We start from the raw sequence: 7,500 nt of genomic DNA on the forward strand, positions 1-7,500 counted from the left end.
TTGAAAAAAAGTTGAAAAAAAAAATTTTTGGGGACTTAGAAAATTTTTCAACTTTTGTCAGACTTCCAGACAGGGGAGCGTGTCAGTGCGCGCATCCGATTTCAGTTCCAGAGCGATTCGCGCGATGAGTCCTTGATACTTAGTCGTTTTTGGCAAAATTTCTGACTTTTTGAAAATTTCACAATTTTGTGAAAACTTCCACAAAATGAGGTTCTAGTATGTTAGAGGGCATCCCAGGAGGGCTCCAAAAGTGTGGGTAAAATATATATCCCACAGGGGGAAAATTGAAAAAAAGTTGAAAAAAAAAATTTTTGGGGACTTAGAAAATTTTCACACATGTGTCAGACTTCCAGACAGGGGAGCGTGTCAGTGCGCGCATCCGATTTCAGTTCCAGAGCGATTCGCGCGATGAGTCCTTGATACTTAGTCGTTTTTGGCAAAATTTCTGACTTTTTGAAAATTTCACAATTTTGTGAAAACTTCCACAAAATGAGGTTCTAGTATGTTAGAGGGCATCCCAGGAGGGCTCCAAAAGTGTGGGTAAAATATATATCCCACAGGGGGAAAATTGAAAAAAAGTTGAAAAAAAAAATTTTTGGGGACTTAGAAAATTTTCACACATGTGTCAGACTTCCAGAGAGGGGAGCATGTCAGTGCGCGCATCCGATTTCAGTTCCAGAGCGATTCGCGCGATGAGTCCTTGATACTTAGTCGTTTTTGGCAAAATTTCTGACTTTTTGAAAATTTCACAATTTTGTGAAAACTTCCACAAAATGAGGTTCTAGTATGTTAGAGGGCATCCCAGGAGGGCTCCAAAAGTGTGGGTAAAATATATATCCCACAGGGGGAAAATTGAAAAAAAGTTGAAAAAAAAAATTTTTGGGGACTTAGAAAATTTTCACACATGTGTCAGACTTCCAGAGAGGGGAGCATGTCAGTGCGCGCATCCGATTTCAGTTCCAGAGCGATTCGCGCGATGAGTCCTTGATACTTAGTCGTTTTTGCAAAATTTCTGACTTTTTGGAAAATTTCACAATTTTGTGAAAACTTCCACAAAATGAGGTTCTAGTATGTTAGAGGGCATCCCAGGAGGGCTCCAAAAGTGTGGGTAAAATATATATCCCACAGGGGGAAAATTGAAAAAAAGTTGAAAAAAAAAATTTTTGGGGACTTAGAAAATTTTTCAACTTTTGTCAGACTTCCAGACAGGGGAGCGTGTCAGTGCGCGCATCCGATTTCAGTTCCAGAGCGATTCGCGCGATGAGTCCTTGATACTTAGTCGTTTTTGCAAAATTTCTGACTTTTTGGAAAATTTCACAATTTTGTGAAAACTTCCACAAAATGAGGTTCTAGTATGTTAGAGGGCATCCCAGGAGGGCTCCAAAAGTGTGGGTAAAATATATATCCCACAGGGGGAAAATTGAAAAAAAGTTGAAAAAAAAAATTTTTGGGGACTTAGAAAATTTTTCAACTTTTGTCAGACTTCCAGACAGGGGAGCGTGTCAGTGCGCGCATCCGATTTCAGTTCCAGAGCGATTCGCGCGATGAGTCCTTGATACTTAGTCGTTTTTGGCAAAATTTCTGACTTTTTGAAAATTTCACAATTTTGTGAAAACTTCCACAAAATGAGGTTCTAGTATGTTAGAGGGCATCCCAGGAGGGCTCCAAAAGTGTGGGTAAAATATATATCCCACAGGGGGAAAATTGAAAAAAAGTTGAAAAAAAAAATTTTTGGGGACTTAGAAAATTTTTCAACTTTTGTCAGACTTCCAGACAGGGGAGCGTGTCAGTGCGCGCATCCGATTTCAGTTCCAGAGCGATTCGCGCGATGAGTCCTTGATACTTAGTCGTTTTTGCAAAATTTCTGACTTTTTGGAAAATTTCACAATTTTGTGAAAACTTCCACAAAATGAGGTTCTAGTATGTTAGAGGGCATCCCAGGAGGGCTCCAAAAGTGTGGGTAAAATATATATCCCACAGGGGGAAAATTGAAAAAAAGTTGAAAAAAAAAATTTTTGGGGACTTAGAAAATTTTTCAACTTTTGTCAGACTTCCAGACAGGGGAGCGTGTCAGTGCGCGCATCCGATTTCAGTTCCAGAGCGATTCGCGCGATGAGTCCTTGATACTTAGTCGTTTTTGGCAAAATTTCTGACTTTTTGAAAATTTCACAATTTTGTGAAAACTTCCACAAAATGAGGTTCTAGTATGTTAGAGGGCATCCCAGGAGGGCTCCAAAAGTGTGGGTAAAATATATATCCCACAGGGGGAAAATTGAAAAAAAGTTGAAAAAAAAAATTTTTGGGGACTTAGAAAATTTTCACACATGTGTCAGACTTCCAGAGAGGGGAGCATGTCAGTGCGCGCATCCGATTTCAGTTCCAGAGCGATTCGCGCGATGAGTCCTTGATACTTAGTCGTTTTTGCAAAATTTCTGACTTTTTGGAAAATTTCACAATTTTGTGAAAACTTCCACAAAATGAGGTTCTAGTATGTTAGAGGGCATCCCAGGAGGGCTCCAAAAGTGTGGGTAAAATATATATCCCACAGGGGGAAAATTGAAAAAAAGTTGAAAAAAAAAATTTTTGGGGACTTAGAAAATTTTTCAACTTTTGTCAGACTTCCAGACAGGGGAGCGTGTCAGTGCGCGCATCCGATTTCAGTTCCAGAGCGATTCGCGCGATGAGTCCTTGATACTTAGTCGTTTTTGGCAAAATTTCTGACTTTTTGAAAATTTCACAATTTTGTGAAAACTTCCACAAAATGAGGTTCTAGTATGTTAGAGGGCATCCCAGGAGGGCTCCAAAAGTGTGGGTAAAATATATATCCCACAGGGGGAAAATTGAAAAAAAGTTGAAAAAAAAAATTTTTGGGGACTTAGAAAATTTTCACACATGTGTCAGACTTCCAGACAGGGGAGCGTGTCAGTGCGCGCATCCGATTTCAGTTCCAGAGCGATTCGCGCGATGAGTCCTTGATACTTAGTCGTTTTTGGCAAAATTTCTGACTTTTTGAAAATTTCACAATTTTGTGAAAACTTCCACAAAATGAGGTTCTAGTATGTTAGAGGGCATCCCAGGAGGGCTCCAAAAGTGTGGGTAAAATATATATCCCACAGGGGGAAAATTGAAAAAAAGTTGAAAAAAAAAATTTTTGGGGACTTAGAAAATTTTCACACATGTGTCAGACTTCCAGAGAGGGGAGCATGTCAGTGCGCGCATCCGATTTCAGTTCCAGAGCGATTCGCGCGATGAGTCCTTGATACTTAGTCGTTTTTGCAAAATTTCTGACTTTTTGGAAAATTTCACAATTTTGTGAAAACTTCCACAAAATGAGGTTCTAGTATGTTAGAGGGCATCCCAGGAGGGCTCCAAAAGTGTGGGTAAAATATATATCCCACAGGGGGAAAATTGAAAAAAAGTTGAAAAAAAAAATTTTTGGGGACTTAGAAAATTTTTCAACTTTTGTCAGACTTCCAGACAGGGGAGCGTGTCAGTGCGCGCATCCGATTTCAGTTCCAGAGCGATTCGCGCGATGAGTCCTTGATACTTAGTCGTTTTTGCAAAATTTCTGACTTTTTGGAAAATTTCACAATTTTGTGAAAACTTCCACAAAATGAGGTTCTAGTATGTTAGAGGGCATCCCAGGAGGGCTCCAAAAGTGTGGGTAAAATATATATCCCACAGGGGGAAAATTGAAAAAAAGTTGAAAAAAAAAATTTTTGGGGACTTAGAAAATTTTTCAACTTTTGTCAGACTTCCAGACAGGGGAGCGTGTCAGTGCGCGCATCCGATTTCAGTTCCAGAGCGATTCGCGCGATGAGTCCTTGATACTTAGTCGTTTTTGCAAAATTTCTGACTTTTTGGAAAATTTCACAATTTTGTGAAAACTTCCACAAAATGAGGTTCTAGTATGTTAGAGGGCATCCCAGGAGGGCTCCAAAAGTGTGGGTAAAATATATATCCCACAGGGGGAAAATTGAAAAAAAGTTGAAAAAAAAAATTTTTGGGGACTTAGAAAATTTTTCAACTTTTGTCAGACTTCCAGACAGGGGAGCGTGTCAGTGCGCGCATCCGATTTCAGTTCCAGAGCGATTCGCGCGATGAGTCCTTGATACTTAGTCGTTTTTGGCAAAATTTCTGACTTTTTGAAAATTTCACAATTTTGTGAAAACTTCCACAAAATGAGGTTCTAGTATGTTAGAGGGCATCCCAGGAGGGCTCCAAAAGTGTGGGTAAAATATATATCCCACAGGGGGAAAATTGAAAAAAAGTTGAAAAAAAAAATTTTTGGGGACTTAGAAAATTTTCACACATGTGTCAGACTTCCAGACAGGGGAGCGTGTCAGTGCGCGCATCCGATTTCAGTTCCAGAGCGATTCGCGCGATGAGTCCTTGATACTTAGTCGTTTTTGGCAAAATTTCTGACTTTTTGAAAATTTCACAATTTTGTGAAAACTTCCACAAAATGAGGTTCTAGTATGTTAGAGGGCATCCCAGGAGGGCTCCAAAAGTGTGGGTAAAATATATATCCCACAGGGGGAAAATTGAAAAAAAGTTGAAAAAAAAAATTTTTGGGGACTTAGAAAATTTTCACACATGTGTCAGACTTCCAGAGAGGGGAGCATGTCAGTGCGCGCATCCGATTTCAGTTCCAGAGCGATTCGCGCGATGAGTCCTTGATACTTAGTCGTTTTTGCAAAATTTCTGACTTTTTGGAAAATTTCACAATTTTGTGAAAACTTCCACAAAATGAGGTTCTAGTATGTTAGAGGGCATCCCAGGAGGGCTCCAAAAGTGTGGGTAAAATATATATCCCACAGGGGGAAAATTGAAAAAAAGTTGAAAAAAAAAATTTTTGGGGACTTAGAAAATTTTTCAACTTTTGTCAGACTTCCAGACAGGGGAGCGTGTCAGTGCGCGCATCCGATTTCAGTTCCAGAGCGATTCGCGCGATGAGTCCTTGATACTTAGTCGTTTTTGGCAAAATTTCTGACTTTTTGAAAATTTCACAATTTTGTGAAAACTTCCACAAAATGAGGTTCTAGTATGTTAGAGGGCATCCCAGGAGGGCTCCAAAAGTGTGGGTAAAATATATATCCCACAGGGGGAAAATTGAAAAAAAGTTGAAAAAAAAAATTTTTGGGGACTTAGAAAATTTTTCAACTTTTGTCAGACTTCCAGACAGGGGAGCGTGTCAGTGCGCGCATCCGATTTCAGTTCCAGAGCGATTCGCGCGATGAGTCCTTGATACTTAGTCGTTTTTGCAAAATTTCTGACTTTTTGGAAAATTTCACAATTTTGTGAAAACTTCCACAAAATGAGGTTCTAGTATGTTAGAGGGCATCCCAGGAGGGCTCCAAAAGTGTGGGTAAAATATATATCCCACAGGGGGAAAATTGAAAAAAAGTTGAAAAAAAAAATTTTTGGGGACTTAGAAAATTTTTCAACTTTTGTCAGACTTCCAGACAGGGGAGCGTGTCAGTGCGCGCATCCGATTTCAGTTCCAGAGCGATTCGCGCGATGAGTCCTTGATACTTAGTCGTTTTTGCAAAATTTCTGACTTTTTTGAAAATTTCACAATTTTGTGAAAACTTCCACAAAATGAGGTTCTAGTATGTTAGAGGGCATCCCAGGAGGGCTCCAAAAGTGTGGGTAAAATATATATCCCACAGGGGGAAAATTGAAAAAAAGTTGAAAAAAAAAATTTTTGGGGACTTAGAAAATTTTTCAACTTGTGTCAGACTTCCAGAGAGGGGAGCATGTCAGTGCGCGCATCCGATTTCAGTTCCAGAGCGATTCGCGCGATGAGTCCTTGATACTTAGTCGTTTTCAGAAGTCACAATTTTGACTTCCAGGACCCGCAAAACGTTTGTAAATTGAGCCCGCTCCCCAGTTCCAAGCGTTTTGAGGTGTCCCCGGTTGCAGTAATGCAGCCTGCCCACTAGATGTCGCAAAAGAGACAAAAAGTGAAAAAGAACCAGAATGAGGAAATTCCAGGGAGCCGAATCCGCCTGACAGTTCCAGGCGATCGGGCACTTTTTTGCATGCGTCCCTAAAGTGGGTATAGGGTGACACTCCATGCAAAGACCCAGTTTTGCACACCACCGGCAGAATATATGAGAGAGAGGTACCTCTCAGCCCCGACACATTTCGACTCATTTAAGCTGGTTTTCACCTCCGTAGGCCTGGGTATGCGTTTTGGCTATGAGTCCCTGTTCGGCTGGAGGTCTGCACCTTGGCTGAACCCAGGCTTCCGCAGCTGCGTGGGGGGACTTTTGCCGGTCGCCTATCCCAAGTCAGAGAGGTGTTCCTGGGTTGAAGTGAGCCTGGCCAGACCCCCCCGCGGGCCCTGGTTCTCCACATGGGGGCGCCGTCAAGGCTAAAATCTGGATTTTTAGGCCGAGGAGAGGCTCCATGAGGGCGGATGCTTTTGTGGCTTCGACCCCAGTGCTGTTCCACATCCAGTACCCCCCCGCAAGGGCGCCTGTACCCGAGTCGCGCTTCCAGGACTCGTGGGCACGTATCTCCCGACGACAGGGGTTTGCAGCCTCCGTACTTGGGCAAGTCCCTACATGCACCCCTGCTCTTCCTCCGATCGATCTGGCGCAGCGCTCCCGGGTGGGGAGGTGGCGCCGCTCGCTCGGCCCGGGCTTTGGAGCCCGCGCTGGCTTAAGGTGAGCGGTCCCCTTCCTCCTCTACCCCCGGGCTTCCGACACCTATCTTTGGGCGCGCATGCCGGCCTCGCCTCCCGTCTGCGGAGGTGGCCGAGCCGTGGGGAGTTTGACCCGAACCGAGCGAAGGCAGTGGTCCGACGACCCGTACGGGCGAACGGCGGGGCGCCCACCCAGCCAGGCGTGGGGGCCCGTCGTCCGAATCGCTCCCTGTGCGGGGAAGCACAGCGATCTTCTCCGAGGGCGGCCCTTTTCTTCCAGATGCGTACCCGGCCAGCGGAGGCTCGCGCTGCCCCTCGTGTCCGAAAGGGCGGCCTCCGCGGCGGTGGCGACAGCGGCGGCGGTGGGTGGCCTCTCCGCGCCACTGCCGAGCTTCGCGATTTCCAGTCTTTTCCCGAGCCCCTACGTCAGTGGGGAGGACGACAGAGGTGTGGAGGCAGGCGAAGGGGGTTCTCACCGTGCGGTGTGCCCCAGCCCGACCGTTGCCTTCCCCCTCGACCCTCGTCCTCCCAGGCGGCTCGGCCAGGGAGCAGGAGAGAGAGTGAGAGAGGGAGAGCGGAAACCCCAGAGCCAAGGGGTTAGATGGAGAACGGGAGAAGGAACGAGGGCCAAGAGGTAGGGAGTACGGTGAAAGGCCGACCTGGGATCCCCCTGCGCTCCCGCCCTGGGCGGGGAGCAGCCCTGGGAAGAAAAGCCGCTCGGGCATCCCTTTGAGGTTACGGGCGCGAGTGGGAAGAGGGACTACGCTGGAGGGCGACGCCGACACGGCCAGGCCGACGACCACCCACGTGACCTCAGCGTCGCCGGGTTAGTGCCAGAGCCGCGGCGG

Source organism: Phyllobates terribilis, unplaced genomic scaffold (assembly GCF_046119375.1).
Source record: "Phyllobates terribilis strain yellow unplaced genomic scaffold, ASM4611937v1 Scaffold_1922__1_contigs__length_190424, whole genome shotgun sequence".
NCBI lineage: Eukaryota > Metazoa > Chordata > Amphibia > Anura > Dendrobatidae > Phyllobates > Phyllobates terribilis.